Genomic DNA, 17,316 nt, shown 5'->3' on the forward strand with positions numbered 1-17,316 from the left:
TTTTTTTCTGTCATTTTGTTCTACAGCCTGTTATCTACAGATCTTACACTTTTCTGTTCCTAAGGTTAATCATACAGTAACAAAATGGTTAAAAAATGTGCTGACTGCATTCAGTTTCACAGCCATGTGTCCTTTAAAAAGTCATCCATTCAGTCAGTCATTATGTTCTATGAACTCAACAAAGGAGAACCTTGAGGAATGTGAAATGAGTGGAATATGCATTAATGAAAACTGTGCAAATCAAAGAAACTGAATATTTACATGCCATTACAAATACGCCCTCACTGTAGTGCTTGATGCTATCTGTGCATACACCAGATAAATATAACTTAGTAGATTAAATAGAAAGCTGATGCTTTAAAGAAGAAGGAAAAAGCTACTTTTTCATTATATTAAATAGCTGCTGTTTTATCTTCTACTAAATGGTTGCTATTATTTACTTGATTACAATGTTTTTTTTATGGATATATTATCTCCAAGTGAAAATTCAGAGTCAAGTTTACAACACAACTCGTGGCTCCACAGTGAACCCTTAATGTGAAACACAGCTATCACAGATTTTCAGTCTTCAAATCTTGATGGATAATTTGTAGGAGGAGAGGCAAATGAAATATGTTTTTCATTTCTTTTGAATTGGTAGAAGTTTCTAATGGTTTAGATGTACATTACGTGGGAGCTAGTTGGGGTGGGGTTGGGTTGTTTGGGGGAGGAGACCAGACAGCGAGGTCATTGGTCTCATCGGATTAGGGAAGGACGGGGAAGGAAGTCGGCCATGCCCTTTCAAAGGAACCATCCCGGCATTTGCCTGGAGCAATTTAGGGAAATCACGGAAAACCTAAATCAGGATGGCCAGACCTGGGACTGGTCCTCCCGAATGAGAGTCCAGTGTGGAGCTTGTTGAATACACTTGCAGCATAGCACCATAACTACCCTCAACCTTAGAAACCACATATACAAAACGCATAAAACAGAAACTTGTGTGGGGCAGAGTTCCATCGACATGATAACTTCGTGAAGGATCACAAAGTTGTGTTTTTTCCACATATAATAAAAAAAAAAAGGTTCCCTACAACTTCAAATAAAATATCAGTATTAAAGTGGTTGATGCTAGTCAGACTGGAGATTGGTAATTGTCTGTGCTGAACCAGTATCTATTGGAAGATTAAGGCAAGATATAGCATTACTCCAATGTAGCGAATACAGATAACTACGAGTGCATGTCTTATTTGTAAGCTGCTAAAGGAACTTTAAAAATAAAATAAAAAGTTTTTTATAAAAATAAAATAAAAAGTTTTTTATATGATAAATGAAAATCAGAGGGCTTAGTGGTTGGATATCTTGTCTTGCAATCCATAGATGTCGACCTTATAATAAGCTAGTGCATTTAGCTTTAATCAGCTTCTTTCTATGGCTTTTAAAGTTATTCGAAATACAGTTGAATCAGATTCACCTTTGAAGTTCTTTTACTGTACACTAAAATGGGTATGTTATTGTTACTCTCTCTCTCTCTCTCTCTCTCTCTCTCTCTCTCTCTACACACACGCACACAAATTAATACTCACTCAAATACTTATTTGCATCCAACATTTTTATCAAAACTCTTAGCAGAACAGGAAACTACCTGTGGTTTGCATTGAGAAACCACTGGAGCTATTCAGGTTCTAAGCCCAACTACACAAGACACCTCAATACCTACAAGCATCTGGCATGAAAATAATGCAGTGCTCAGGTTATTATTATCACGTAAATGGTTAAACACTGCCAAGTCCCTAAATAGACCAACACAAGAAGGGGTCCAGATTTGGCCATACTGTGCTAGCACTTCTGGGCACAAAGTGATGCACTGTAAAACTAAACCAGGAAACAGATTACAATGTAAGCCACAAATTCATATAAAAATATACTTTAGAAAAAAACACCTATAAAATAGAATTCAACTGGTAACATCAAAAACCATATGCAATGCACAACTGGCATTGAATTAAGAAAATAACAACATTCAATGACTCAGAGCCACTATTGGAGCAGTGTAAACTTACCAGCTCAGTTACTCAATATTCAAAACTTGCTTACTATAAGCATATACCTCTGAATAGTATTCACTGTTACTATGTAACCATTTCATTGTCCTTGTAGGCCACCTTTGGTGTGCCTGGAATTTTATTTTATACAGTTTTTATTATTCTACTCATCAAATTCTGTTTTTGACTTCATCGTGTCGTACCAAAACAATACAAGTGAGGTTTTGCAATATGAGTATTCCAGTGGATAAGTAGCAGTATGCTGCCAGATATGTTTGAAGTGTTCATATATGCACTTATTGATGATATCAAGCTGATCCTATACAGAAAGAAGAATACCAGACAGTTTTTCTCAAGGAGGATAGTTTATCGGTGGTACATACCAATTGGCCACGAGGAGAACTTCTGTTGCTTTATTGTAGTGAAATGATTCCAAGAGATTCGGAGAAGTAATTTCAGTCGAGAGAGATTTCTGAGCACAGATTATCCTCGAACATTAATTGGCTCTGAGCACTATGGGACTTAACATCTGAGTTCATCAGTCCCCTAGAACTTAGAACTACTTAAACCTAACTAACCTAAGGATATCACACACATCCATGCCCGAGGCAGGATTAGAACCTGCGGCCGTAGCAGTCCCACGGTTCCGGACTGCAGCGCCTAGAACCGCAAGACCATCGCGGCCAGCGAACATTAATTACTGAAGAGAATGTTGCTACAGCATGAAGGCTAATAGTGTCATACTGCAAGACAGAGGAATCTTACTGCAAGACAGAGGAATGTTACTGCATTACATTCTCATAAAATGAGAAAAGCTTCTGTGTGATACAGGAGGAAATGATACTTAATGTATTGTAGTGCAAAGAAATGACAAAAACACTGAGATACGTATTTCACTTCATGAACACCACTTTTACAACTGACAAAAATTAGCTAGAGCCACTTGGAAAGCTCTAGTCTAGATGACTAGAAAATTTTAAGAAAAGTGAACAGTAGTGTCATCTCACCTTATTTACTGTCACCATAGTGCACATCAGAAGACAGCACAATTTTCAGACATATTCCTCTCCTAGCTGCCAGCAACCTGTTAGATTTAATCTTCCTCCCAACACCTTGCAATGAGTGATACCCTCTACCTCAAACTGTGACATGGTCACACTTCAGTAGTGATGCAATTTTATTCATTGTTGCTGTAACCACACTTTGTAATGTTTGATAACATGGAAGCTATCTGCCATCATGCGTAAACAAGTTCCCAGAGCAATTGCAATTGGCAGTCTCCTTCCACTGGTTCAATGAAATCGGGCAAATTTTCTTTACGATAAAAGTCAGTACAGACACCTAACGTTAGAAAAATGAGTTTCGTACTAAGAAAGCAGCTGAACCACCTGGCAAACCTACCAACACTGTCCGTATATACTGGAAAGGACTACATAATTGTAATTTTGGAGGCCGTGATTGATGTAATTTTTTCTTCTATTACCTAATGAAAATCCCATGCTTCACTTATACTATTACTGGTTTCTCTTGTAATCAACAGTCACCCTCAGACCTAGTGTTACCAAGCTTCTTAAGCACTCCATTGGCTATTAAGATGACTTGATTACAGCTGAAACTGCTAATAGAATGGCTGAACCTTTAATCAATATGTGGTTATATAAAGGATTTGCACACAAGTCTTCACATTGGGGAGCTTTGCAGTCAGTTGATGGCATGCAATCTATCACAAGAATGGAAGACTTCCAGGTTAGTACTATGTCAATGGAGACTCGGTGTTGGTAGTTATGTTGCTCAGTCATGAGCATCCACATAGTAAGCAGGTGAAAAACAAGCAAAAAAACTCTATAGCACCTTATTACAGTGTAACTGGAAATCGTTCATTTTTTAAATACCCAGGGTAACACTACTATGTGATACAAAATGGAACAAGACTGTGAAACTAGTAGTACGGTAAATAGAGAACTTAGATTTGTTGTGAGGATTCTGAGTAACTGCAGTGCATCTGTTAATGAAACAACACACAATACTGTTCTAGTATATGGCTTTAGTATCCGAGATCTTTATCAATGGGCCAAACAGAAGATGTTGAGGGAATTCAGACATGCCCTTCTAGGATTGTAGCACATCGTACAAATATGTAACAGAAATGAGAGTAATTGGAATGTAGGCAATACTGTAGTTGCAAAACAATGAGAACCTGTATTTGAAGTAGACAGTGTAACCATTCAACTGCCTGTCATGTAGCTCACACATACTCCCTGTATGAATGGAACAGGACAAAGCACACACTAGCATGCACTGTACAGTAGTTGGAGAGTGTCAGTGGTACACGTATCTGTGAACAAGCATGACTGTACCAGTTTGATGGAGGCAGACAGCACATTTATCTTCCTCAGTGAAGATGCAGATGAGTATGGCCGAAACAAATGTCTACTCTTTCTCATCTGCAAGTGGGCGCTTAACATCAACAATGTTGGACTGGACGTTAACTTGGCCAGAAATTTTTTATGAGAATCTAGAACAAATGGTGAACATTATTTTGTCAATCCATAGTGACAATGTGTCCATTCACATGGTGGAAATAATGCAAGAATTTCTTGAGGAATTCACCTTTCAACCCAGAAACTGTTTTATCAAATTTTCTTCCCTGCTAAAATTTGGAGTTACACACGTTTATTTTTTACAAACCAATAAAATACTTTTCTAGTTGGCAAGTCGGGGAATGCTTATCAGCAGCCCCTGGCTACTGAAGGCTAGGAGGGAAATAAATCACTCCCACAGACCAAAAAAGCCAGAGAGGAAACTTGCACAGTAAATCTAGCTGTGATCGGTCTGCCATTATATGGTTGGAAGCATGGAACAAGCTTTGGAAGTAATGGGAAACAACCCTTCTATTCCAAAGGGCTAAGATTTGGTACACTGAATATATAGACACTGACAGGGAAGACGTAGCAAGTGGTGGACATGATGAATACATCTACATGTATACTCCACAAGCCACATCGTTGTGTGTGGCAGAGAATACTTTGTGTACCATGCCGTTTTTATATAGGAGAAAACAATATATTGGTTGCCTCTTCCAGGAATGTATGCTTTCTGGACTTCTAACGGTAAACCATACCGTGATGCAAAATGCATCTCTTGCAGCATCTTCCACTGCAGTTGACTGAGCATCTCCATGACACTTTTGCACTTACTAAATGGACTTTTAACAAAATGTCCTACTTTTCGTGGGATCTCCTATCATTCAGATCTGTTAGAGATCGCAGACTGACTGGCAATATTCGAGTGTTGGTCGAACTAGTGTTTCGGAAGCTACCTCCTTTGTTAAGGTACTACATTTGCTGAAGAGACTGGATATTCTAGGATTGTCAGAAACCTGATGGAAAGGTTAGAGGCCAAAAATGAGTTCCATTCATCTGTAAAGAATTCGCGTTAGTATTTTGCAGCTGTGACTTATTAAACTGATAGTTTGGTATTTTTCACATCTGTCAACACTTGCTTTCTTTGGGATTGGAATTATTAAATTCTTCTTGAAGTCTGGGTATTTTGCCTGTCTCATACATCTTGCTCACCAGATGGTAGAGTTTTGTCATGACTGGCTCTCCCAAAGCCGTCAGTAGTTCTAATGGAATATTGTCTACTCCTGGGGCCTTGTTTCTACTCAGGTCTTTCGGTACTCTGTCAAACTCTTCATGCAGTATCGTATCTCCAATTTCATCTTCATCTACATCCTCTTCCATTTCCATAATATTGTCCTCAAGTACATTGCCCTTGTATAGACCCTCTACATACTCCTTCCACCTTTCTGCTTTCCCTTCTTTGCTTAGAACTGGGTTTCCACCTGAGCTCTTGATATTCATACAAGTGGTTCTCTTTTCTCCAAAGGTTTCTTTAATTTTCCTGTAGGCAGTTCAACCTGGTTATTGCTACAGTTTACCGATCACCATCCGGGAATTTTGAACTTTTCTTAAACAAAATGGAGTTATTGCTAAATAAAGTAAATAAAATGGATTGTGATTTTTTTAATCTGTGGTGACTTCAATATGATTTCCTCACAAATAGTGGAAATAGGGAGACCATTTTCAACCTTGCAACATCCGACAATTTAAAGGCTGAAGTAAAAGCAGCTACCCGAGTAACAGAAACTTGCCAAACAGCTCTTGATCAGTTTCTAGTCAAGAAGAGTTTACACAACACCTCACTAAAAATTTTCAATGCAGGTTTTAGTGACCATCTTGCTCAAATATTAAGCATAAAAGTACAAGGCAGTATTATTAACAACATGTCTTTCAGAACAGCATATCGAAGTTATAATCAGCATAATGTAAACTACTTCAACAACTTATTACTGAAAGAAAAATGGCCAGGAGTGTAGAAAATGAACGATATGAATGAAAAATTCAACACTTTCATTGATACATTAACCCATTTCTTTGAACTTGCATTTCCACTGAAAACATTAACCATACGGGGGAATTCAAGAACAAACAGCTGGATCACAAAGGGAATAAGGGTTTCATGCCAGAAGAAAAGACGGTTTCATGAAATATGTAACTCAAAAAATTCCTCACCTGAAGTATGTGCATACTATAAAAAATACTCCAAAATATTAAGAAAAGTAATAAAAGCAGCAAAAATAATGCATAATGATGAAATCATTTATAATTCAGCTAACAAATCAAAGGCTGTCTGGAGCGTTATAAAAAAAGAATGTGGAGAATACAGACAATCTTGCAAAAATATAACACTATCACATAAAAATAAAAAAGTAACAAACCCCTTAGAAGTAGCCAACACATTTAACACCTTTTTCACAGGTGTTGCTAATAATATGTTACAATCAAAATTTAAGAGCACCCAGGCAAACGAGTATAAAATAAGTGTATGTAGAGGATCAATGTACATCAGTTCTGTTTCACAAGATGAAGTAGCTAAAGCAATAAAAGGACTAAAAAATTCCAAATCGGCAGGTATTGATGGTATACCTGCAACAATGTTAAAGAAGAGCGCATCAAACCTAACTGAAGTACTCACACACTTATGTGACTGCTCACTTCAGGCAGGCACTTTCCCAGATGTGTTGAAAACATCAAAAGTTATCCCTGTATATAAAAAGGGGGATAAAGACAATGTAACTAACTACAGACCCATCACAATTTCCTCCAGCATCTCTAAAGTACTGGAAAAAGTTATATATGACAAACTTATGAAATTTATAAATAAAAACAGCATCCTATGTAATGAATAACGTGGATTCAGAAATAAGAGGTCAACGACAACTGCATCAATTCCATCCTAAACCTGATGGACAAAAAACAGGAAACAATGGGAGTATTTATTGACTTGTCAAAAGCTTTTGACATGGTGGACCATAAAATTCTGCTATCAAAGCTTGAAAGATATGGTATTCGAGGTCTGTCCAATAAGTGGATCAGTTCCTTCCTGACTAATCGTAAGCAGGCAGTGCGCATCAAGCACACAAATATCGAACTAAAAAATGTATCTAATCACTTATCTGACTATAAACAAATTAAACGCGGTGTACCCCAATGATCAGTAATGGGGTTCCTTCTGTACATAAATGATCTAAGCTTAAATGTTGATGCACACAAAATAATCATATTTGCAGATGACACCATGATTCTACTAAAAGGTGACGACGATGAACAGTTACAGCAGACAGTAAACACGGTCACGAAACAACTTAGCAGCTAGGCACAGAGTAATCAGCTTGTAATGAACAGTAAGAAAACCATTGCTCGAAAATTCCACAATGTTCCTAACGAGGACACGTTTATCCCATCAGTCTCTATCAATGACGGACCTGTTGGTAACAATACTGAAACCAAATTCTTAGTACTTTGGCTTCAGAGTAACATCAGATGGAATAAGCATATTGAATATCTCAATGCAGAACTTAGCAAAACATGTTACCTTCTTTGTTCATTAAAAATGTAGTGAGAAAACAGTATTGAATGCATATCATGCGTACTTTCATTCTCGTCTTAGATATGGGGTCACCTTCTGGGGAAACTCTAAAACAGCTAATAGCACTTTTAAACTACAAAAAAGGGCCATTAGAATCTTGTTTGGGTGCAACCCTAGAGACTCTTGTAAACCCCTGTTTAAGAAATCTGCTATTACCATGTGTATACATTATGGAAACCCTTCTGTTCTTTAAATTAAATGTAATAGGTAAGGAATGGATACTGCAAAAAAAAAAAAAAAAACTGTGATGTACATGATCACTTTACCAGACAAAACAGAACCTTACATACAACTCACATCAGCACAGCACTGTGCCAAAAAGGTACTTTTCACATGGGAGTTACGCTTTATAACAAACTTCCTGAAAACATGAAAGCTATCACAAAGGTCAACACATTTGGAAAATCTCTAAAGTCATATTTACAGCATCACTGCTTTTACTCCATTGGAGAATATTTAAATTTATGAAATGTGTTATATAAATACTTACGTGTAAAGCGTATTATTGTAACCTTAAATATGTATGCCTTGAAATGACTTTCAGCCTGTATATTTATAACTTGACTTGTCCAATGTCTTATGCATAAGCTGCTATGTAGACAACAGGACCAATAAAAAATACAATACAATGCCCCTAGTGGGATAAGCTTCTACATCCTTACATTTGGCCTCTAGCCATCCCTGCTTAGCCATTTTGCACTTCCTGTCGATCTCATTTTTGAGACGTTTGTATTCCTTTTTGCCTGCTTCGTTTACTGCATTTTTATATTTTCTCCTTTCATCAATTAAATTCAATATTTCTTCTGTTACCCAAGGATTTCTACTAGCCCTCATCTTTTTACCTACTTGATCCTCTGCTGCCTTCACTACTTCATCCCTCAAAGCCACCCATTCTTCTTCTACTGTATTTCTTTCCCCCATTCCTGTCAATTGTTCCCTTGTGCTCTCCCTGAAACTCTGTACAACCTCCGGTTTAGTCAGTTTATCCAGCTCCAATCTCCTTAAATTCCCACCTTTTTGCAGTTTCTTCAGTTTTTTGTTTTTCCTGCCACTGAACTTCACTAATTCACACTATATGTAACTTTAACCTATCCATTTCCCTTTTTAAATTTTCCAACCTACCTGCCCGATTAAGGGATCTGACAATTCACACTCCGATCTGTAGAACGCCAGTTTTCTTCCTCCTGATAACGACGTCCTCTTGAGTAGTCCCACCCGGAGATCCGAATGGGGAACTATACTCCTGGAAATTGAAATAAGAACACCGTGAATTCATTGTCCCAGGAAGGGGAAACTTTATTGACACATTCCTGGGGCCAGATACATCACATGATCACACTGACAGAACCACAGGCACATAGACACAGGCAACAGAGCATGCACAATGTCGGCACTAGTACAGTGTATATCCACCTTTCGCAGCAATGCAGGCTGCTATTCTCCCATGGAGACGACCGTAGAGATGCTGGATGTAGAACTGTGGAACGGCTTGCCATGCCATTTCCACCTGGCGCCTCAGTTGGACCAGCGTTCGTGCTGGACGTGCAGACCGCGTGAGACGACGCTTCATCCAGTCCCAAACATGCTCAATGGGGGACAGATCCGGAGATCTTGCTGGCCAGGGTAGTTGACTTACACCTTCTAGAGCACGTTGGGTGGCACGGGATACATGCGGACGTGCATTGTCCTGTTGGAACAGCAAGTTCCCTTGCCGGTCTAGGAATGGTAGAAATGGGTTCGATGACGGTTTGGGTGTACCATGCACTATTCAGTGTCCCCTCGACGATCACCAGTGGTGTACGGCCAGTGTAGGAGATCGCTCCCCACACCATGATGCCGGGTGTTGGCCCTGTGTGCCTCGGTCGTATGCAGTCCTGATTGTGGCGCTCACCTGCACAGCGCCAAACACGCATACGACCATCATTGGCACCAAGGCAGAAGCGGCTCTCATCGCTGAAGACGACACGTCTCCATTCGTCCCTCCATTCACGCCTGTCGTGACACCACTGGAGGCGGGCTGCACGATGTTGGGGCGTGAGCGGAAGACGGCCTAACGGTGTGCGGGACCGTAGCCCAGCTTCATGGAGACGGTTGCGAATGGTCCTCGCCGATACCCCAGGAGCAACAGTGTCCCTAATTTGCTGGGAAGTGGCGGTGCGGTCCCCTACGGCACTGCGTAGGATCCTACGGTCTTGGCGTGCATCCGTGCGTCGCTGCGGTCCGGTCCCAGGTCGACGGGCACGGGCACCTTCCGCCGACCACTGGCGACAACATCGATGTACTGTGGAGACCTCACGCCCCACGTGTTGAGCAATTCGGCGGTACGTCCACCCGGCCTCCCACATGCCCACTATATGCCCTCGCTCAAAGTCCGTCAACTGCACATACGGTTCACGTCCACGCTGTCGCGGCATGCTACCAGTGTTAAAGACTGCGATGGAGCTCCGTATGCCACGGCAAACTGGCTGACACTGACGGCGGCGGTGCACAAATGCTGCGCAGCTAGCGCCATTCGACGGCCAACACCGGGGTTCCTGGTGTGTCCGCTGTGCCGTGGGTGTGATCATTGCTTGTACAGCCCTCTCGCAGTGTCCGGAGCAAGTATGGTGGGTCTGACACACCGGTGTCAATGTGTTCTTTTTTCCATTTCCAGGAGTGTATTTTACCTCTGGAATATTTTATCCAAGAGGACGCCATCATCATTTAACCATACAGTGAAGCTGCATGCCCTCGGGAAAAATTACGGCTGCAGTTTCCCCTTGCTTTCAGCCGTTCGCAGTACCAGCACAGCAAGGCCGTTGTGGTTAGTGTTACAAGGCCAGATGAGTCAATCATCCAGACTGTTGCCCCTGCAACTACTGAAAAGGCTGGTGCCCCTCTTCAGGAACCACACGTTTGTCTGGCCTCTCAACAGATACCCCTCCGTTGTGGCTACCTGTAGTGCTGAGGCACACAAGCCTCCCCACCAACGGCAAGGTCCATGGATGGTTCATGGGAGGATTAAATTTATAACAGTCTTTAAAAAAGTTACAGAAATAAAGTATGAGCTACACAACTCGCTTTTAGCCTATAAAAATAAGTTACCATGACCAGAACACCACACACACAGTGTGCTATTTGGTCGCATTATGATAACAGTGACATTGCTCTGTGCCCAGTTTTCATATGACACAGCACATGTTTTTCCTCAGTGTAGGTGAAATAAAGAAGACTACAACAGCTTAGTTTGCATTGGACAAAATTTGTACATTTTCGTCTGAGGTATAGATTAAAGTGTGGAACTTATTGGGAACGGGATGAGGAGTTCCGCCTTATGCAACACACCTTTTTTCTTTTGTTTCACCCATACATGTTTCAGCACTTTTGTGCTATCATCAGTGGGTTCTATTTTTATTTTTAACTTACATTATATTATTGTCCTCTTGTTTTGGTAGCTGTTATGCTACACAATATACAACATGTCATAGTTTTGAAGTTGTGGTACGTTTTCCTGTTTTGTTGGCAAAGTAAATGGGCTTACTTCTTTGCCTGTGTTCGTGTGGTAATGCAGTTTTTCGATTACTCAAAACTCCGCCTACGTTTTGAGTAATCAAAAAACACGTAATGGCAGAGAAAACTACGCCTACGTTTTGAGTAATCAAAAAACTGCATTACCACACGAACACAGGCAAAGAAGTAAGCCCATTTACTTTGCCAACAAAACAGGAAAACGTACCACAACTTCAAAACTATGACATGTTGTATATTGTGTAGCATAACAGCTACCAAAACAAGAGGACAATAATATAATGTAAGTTAAAAATAAAAATAGAACCCACTGATGATAGCACAAAAGTGCTGAAACATGTATGGGTGAAACAAAAGAAAAAAGGTGTCTTGCATAAGGCGGAACTCCTCATCCCATTTTCTTAGCAAGCACGGAGACAAGAAGAAGAACTGCACCACAAGATGATTATTGTGGAACTTATTTATGACATCACTCTTCCTCCAATGAATACATTCACAATTGTTACACTTCTTTGTATAATTTTTGTTCTGCAGCCTCCACTTTCTCACAAAACACAGCTTCGTTGAAGGCTATCTGATCCCAAAAATGTATCATTTTTGCCCTGTGAGTACTACTGTAAAACACTCAACTTCTGTACTAAGTCACGACTAGCCTTGCACTCCTGCATACTTCAGTAAGAGAGAACAAGTAGCAAGCAACTGCAGCCACCATTCACAAACTCATCATAGTGGCAGTACTGCAGCAGGAAGGAAGGAAGGACATATACGAGGTGCGGCTAGAAAAAAACCGGACTGATGCTGGAAAAAACATTTATTTACAATTATTTACAATTTCATGTTATCTCCTTCAATGTATTCTCCCCCTCGGTCTCTACACCGCTCCATACGAATTTTCCACTGTTCATAGCAATGCTGCAGATCATTTTCGGTAAGTCCATACATTACTTCCGTCGCTTTTTCTTTTACTGCTTCAACAGTCTCAAATCTAGTTCCTTTCAAAGCTGACTTGACTTTAGGGAAAAGAAAAAAGCCACAGGGGGCCAAATCAGGTGAGTAGGGTGGATGATCTAAAATGGGAATGTTGTGTTTTGCCAAAAACGTCTTCACTGACAACGCACTGTGAGCTGGGGCATTGTCTTGGTGAAGGATCCATGACTTTTTTCTCCACAAATCGTTCCGTTTTCTCCGTACTCGCTCACGTAGGGTAGCCAGGACGCTAATGTAGTAATGCTGATTCACTGTTTGCCCCTCTGGTACCCAATCAATGTGCACAATCCCTTTGATGTCAAAAAAACAATCATCATTGCCTTGAATTTCGATTTTGACATTCGTGCTTTTTTTTTTTGTCGTGGAGAACCAGGAGTTTTTCAATGCATCGATTGGCGTTTAGTTTCGGGATCGTAAGTAAAAAAAACCATGATTCATCGCAAGTAATAACATTTTGTAAGAAGGTGGGATCACTTTCAATGTTTTCCAGGATGTCAGAACAAATCATTCTTCGACGTTCCTTCAGTTCAATTGTGAGACACTTTGGAACCATTTTTGAACACACTTTGTTCATGTTGAAACTTTCATGAAGAATCTGCCTAACACTTTCCTTGTCAACTCCTGTTAACTCAGACACTGCTCTGATTGTTAAACGGCGATCTTGTCGAACAAGTTTACCGATTTTTTCAATGTTTGCATCAGTTTTTGCTGACAATGGTCTGCCAGTGCGAGTGTCATCACTGGTGTCTTCGCGGCCATCTTTAAATCGTTTAAACCACTCAAACACTTGTGTTCGCGATAAACAATCATCGCCGTACACTTGTTGTAACATTAGAAACGTTTCACTTGCAGATTTTCCTAGTTTGAAACAAAATTTGATGTTAACACGCTGTTCTTTCTGTACACTCAACATTTTCCGACGCACAGACAAAATGTCAACTACTTAAAACAGACGCCACGGGCAGACTGAGTGCAGGAGGCAGATGAATCTCGAGCAGTAGGCGGAGCGAGAGCCACGTGACAGGCCATGCGACTTTCAGCCTTATTGCATTCGTTGTATTGTTTCACCAGTACTAGTCCGGTTTTTTTCTAGCCACACCTCGTATGATGTGACAGTGGTGACTCAATTTGTTAAGTATGCAACCTGCAACATTAGACTCATACTTGCTCTGTTTCTGATCTCTAGGAAGGAGGGAAATTGAGGAGTGGATATAGACTGTACTGGAGTGGGAATGAGGAGGAAAAAAAACATCTAGGAGGAGGGTTGAAAGAGTTGTTGAAGGCAGTAAGTGACAGAAAGATTATCATCAAGAGTGAAACTGAAAGGGTAGGATCTGGAAATTATGCGCATATATACATTACAGGTTGTATGTTCTGTTAAAGAGGGAGGAGGACTTTAAAAAAGAAATACAGAGACACTTAACTGAACAGAAGATTATGACAATGGAAGAACTAAATGCATACACGAGCATGGAAAAAGAATTGTATAGGGAAATAGAAGAGAGAAAATTGTTAGACTTTTTACAATGAATGGCTTAGCAGTCACCAACATTTGGTTTAAGAAGAAAGAAAGTCCTGCTGATTTTTTGTGAAAGGCAGAATTTGAGCAGGTATACTTTTACATCTACATCTGTACTCCACAAACCACCGTGAGATGCATGGCAAAGGATACGTCCCATTGTACCAGTTACTATGGTTTCTTCCTGTTCCATTCATGTATGGACTGTGGGAAGAATGAATGCCTCTATGTGTGCAGTAATTATTCTAATCTTATACTCATGATCAGTGTATGAGCAATATGTAGAGGGTTGTAGTATATGCCTAGAGCAATCATATTAAGCCAGTTCTTGAAACTTTGTTAATACACTTTCTTGAGCTAGTGTACGTCTGTCTTCGAGAGAGTGCCAGTTCAGTTTCTCCAGTATCTCTGTGACATTATCCCACGGAGTATTTTCAAAATCCCCTTTTAGTACTATCAAGTACTGGTCCCACACACTTGAGCAATATTCTACAATACACCAAAGTCTATCACCTGCTTTACAGACAAATGAACCTATCTTATCATTCCATCCAATGACATACAGACCATGTACACCTTCATACCCTCTGCAGACACAATGAAACTAATTGATGAAAACTAACTAAAATACAATGAACTACCTGTGGACAATATCAATACAATAACTAAAACCCTCTAAGGAATAACATTCCAAAATTACTTCAAATTTGCAAAGGAATTTTACTCACAAGAAGACAGGCTTCCAATGAAATCCCCAATTTCAGGAACACTTATAAAAATACTCATCAACCACATACAAAACACAATCTTTGATGCAATTATCACAAAGAAAGAATACAAAATTGTGTACTGGTACAGATATGTGGACAGTATAATCTATATGGTAGATGAATCAACAGAGAAAATTGGTAAACTTCATACAGATAAAAACAACATACATAAAAGTATTCAGTTCACAGTGGGAAAAGAAAGACACAACAGCATAAAACATTTCTTGAATATAACAATAAACACACATTTGACATCTTCAGAAAGCCAACAGCCACACACATAATCATACAAGCATCATCCAATGTTGTTGTTGTTGTTGTGGTCTTCAGTCCTGGGACTGGTTTGATGCAGCTCTCCATGCTACTCTATCCTGTGCAAGCTTCTTCATCTCCCAGTACCTACTGCAGCCTACATCCTTCTGAATATGCTTAGAGTATTCATCCCTTGGTCTCCCTCTGCGATTTTTACCCTCCACGCTGCCCTCCAGTACCAAATTGGTGATCCCTTGATGCCTCAGAACATGTCCTACCAACCAATCCCTTCTTCCAGTCAAGTTGTGCCACAAACTCCTCTTCTCCCCAATTCTATTCAATACCTCCCCATTAGTTATGTGATCTACCCATCTAATCTTCAGCATTCTTCTGTAGCACCACATTTCGAAAGCTTCTATTCTCTTCTTGTCCCAACTAGTTATCGTCCATGTTTCACTTCCATACATGGCTACACTCCATACAAATACTTTCAGAAACGACTTCCTGCCACTTAAATCAATGCTCGATGTTAACAAATTTCTCTTCTTCAGAAACTCTTTCCTTGCCATTGCCAGTCTACATTTTATACCCTCTCTACTTCGACCATCATCAGTTATTTTGCTCCCCAAATAGTCAAACTCCTTTACTACTTTAAGTGTCTCATTTCCTAATCTAATTCTCTCAGCATCACCCGACTTAATTAGACTACATTCCATTATCCTCGTTTTGCTTTTGTTGATGTTCATCTTATATCCTCCTTTCAAGACACTATCCATTCCGTTCAACTGCTCCTCCAAGTCCTTTGCTGTCTCTGACAGAATTACAATGTCATCGGCGAACCTCAAAGTTTTTATTTCTTCTCCACGGATTTTAATACCTACTCTGAATTTTTCTTTTGTTCCCTTTACTGCTTGCTCAATATACAGATTGAACAGCATCGGGGAGAGGCTACAACCCTGTCTCACTCCCTTCCCAACCACTGCTTCCCTTTCATGTGCCTCGACTCTTATAACCGCCATCTGGTTTCTGCACAAATTGTAAATAGCCTTTCGCTCCCTGTATTTTACCTCTGCCACCTTCAGAGTTTGAAAGAGGGTATTCCAGTCAACATTGTCAAAAGCTTTCTCTAAGTCTACAAATGCTAGAAACATAGGTTTGCCTTTCCTTGATCTTTCTTCTAAGATAAGTCGTAGGGTCAGTATTGCCTCACATGTTCCAACATTTCTACGGAATACAAACTGATCTTCCCCGAGGTCAGCTTCTACCAGTTTTTCCATTCATCTGTAAAGAAGTCGCGTTAGTATTTTGCAGCTGTGACTTATTAAACTGATAGTTCGTTAATTTTCACATCTGTCAATACCTGCTTTGTTTGGGATTGGAATTACTATATTCTTCTTGAAGTCTGAGGGAATTTCGCCTGTCTCATACATCTTGCTCGCCAGATGGTGGGAGTTTTGTTAGGCCTGGCTCTCCCACGGCTGTCGGTAGTTCTAATGGAATGTTGCCTACTCCCGGGGCCTTGTTTCGACTTAGGTCTTTCAGTGCTCTGTCAAACTCTTCGCGCAGTATCATATCTCCCATTTCATCTTCATCTGCCTCCTCTTACATTTCCATAATATTGTCCTCAAGAACATCGCCCCTGTATAGACCCTCTATATACTCCTTCCACCTTTCTGCTTTCCCTTCTTTGCTTAGAACTGGGTTTCCATCTGAACTCTTGATATTCATACAAGGGGCTCTCTTTTCTCCAAAGGTCTCTTTAAGTTTCCTGTAGGCAATAGGCAGTTATAAGAGTCGAGAGGCATGAAAGGGAAGCAGTGGTTGGGAAGGGAGTAAGACAGGGTTGTAGCCTCTCCCCGATGTTGTTCAATCTGTATATTGAGCAAGCAGTAAAGGAAACAAAAGAAAAATTCGCAGTAGGTATTAAAATTCATGGAGAAGAAATAAAAACTTTGAGGTTCGCCGATGACATTGTAATTCTGTCAGAGACAGCAAAGGACTTGGAAGAGCAGTTGAATGGAATGGACAGTGTCTTGAAAGGAGGATATAAGATGAACATCAACAAAAGCAAAACAAGGATAATGGAATGTAGTCTGATTAAGTCGGGTGATGCTGAGGGAATTAGATTAAGAAATGAGGCACTTAAAGTAGTAAAGGAGTTTTGCTATTTGGGGAGCAAAATAACTGATGATGGTCGAAGTAGAGAGGGTATAAAATGTAGGCTGGCAATGGCAAGGAAAGCGTTTCTGAAGAAGAGAAATTTGTTAAC

The sequence above is a fragment of the Schistocerca americana genome, chromosome 10 (genome assembly GCF_021461395.2).
Source record: "Schistocerca americana isolate TAMUIC-IGC-003095 chromosome 10, iqSchAmer2.1, whole genome shotgun sequence".
NCBI classification, from domain to species: domain Eukaryota; kingdom Metazoa; phylum Arthropoda; class Insecta; order Orthoptera; family Acrididae; genus Schistocerca; species Schistocerca americana.